A 936-nucleotide genomic window follows, 5' to 3' on the forward strand; every position below is an offset into this window, starting at 1 on the left:
GCTCAACCCTTAATAATTTGTAAAAGATATTCCCAAGTCAGGTGCAAGCTAATATAAATTTTGAGGTTCCAAACCCAGTCGTATCCAATATAATTTTGAAAATTTTTTCACACCTCGGAGATAGTTAAATTTTTAATTGATTTATCATCACATGAAGGGGAAATATCTGATTTACCAATTAGTCTAATATGCAAAAAAATACATATTCCGTATTAAGGGAAACTGGGAAGCCCTGGGCAAACCACTTATTAGAGAATCATGACAAATAAAATATAATAACCGACTCTTATACTTTTTTGTAATATGATCAATTAAAATTATATCTAAAAAATAAATTGTTGTTTATTATATAGGGTTATTGTTGTTTTTCAGATAAATTTAATGTATGTCTTGCATTTCCGAAATTATTTGTCAAAGAATTTGATAAGGGATATATATATTTTTATGTTAAGTAAAAAAAAATGCTATCTATTTAAATTACAAAAATGCCATTAAACACTAATGGAATATGCAAATTATTTATATATTTTTTAAGATATTTTTTTTATTGACATATAAATTTAGGATAATTTTTTTAAAAAATAATGAGGATTAATTAATATGTATTTGATAAAATTAAGAGCAAATCCTTGTTGACATTTTAATTTTTGATGGAAAAAGCGACAAAAGGAATCTGGGCGGTCGTCTGGAGAGGAAATAATTAATGTATAATATTATATCATTTAGGGTTGTAGATGAAAATAATGACGGATTAACAAAGCAGTGTACAAAACACATTACTTCCTGATAAAGATGATATGCCTATGCCTTGGGATAGAAGAACGTAAAACGATATTTCTGCTAAAATAGAATCATGAACGACAATGTTAATTCAACCATAAAACGGTCGTAATTATTGTTATAAAGGCCACGACAGAACTACTGCATTTTTCCCCA

This window comes from Gordionus sp. m RMFG-2023, chromosome 1 (assembly GCF_954871325.1).
Source record: "Gordionus sp. m RMFG-2023 chromosome 1, tfGorSpeb1-WG-v2, whole genome shotgun sequence".
NCBI classification, from domain to species: Eukaryota; Metazoa; Nematomorpha; class Gordioida; order Chordodea; family Parachordodidae; genus Gordionus; species Gordionus sp. m RMFG-2023.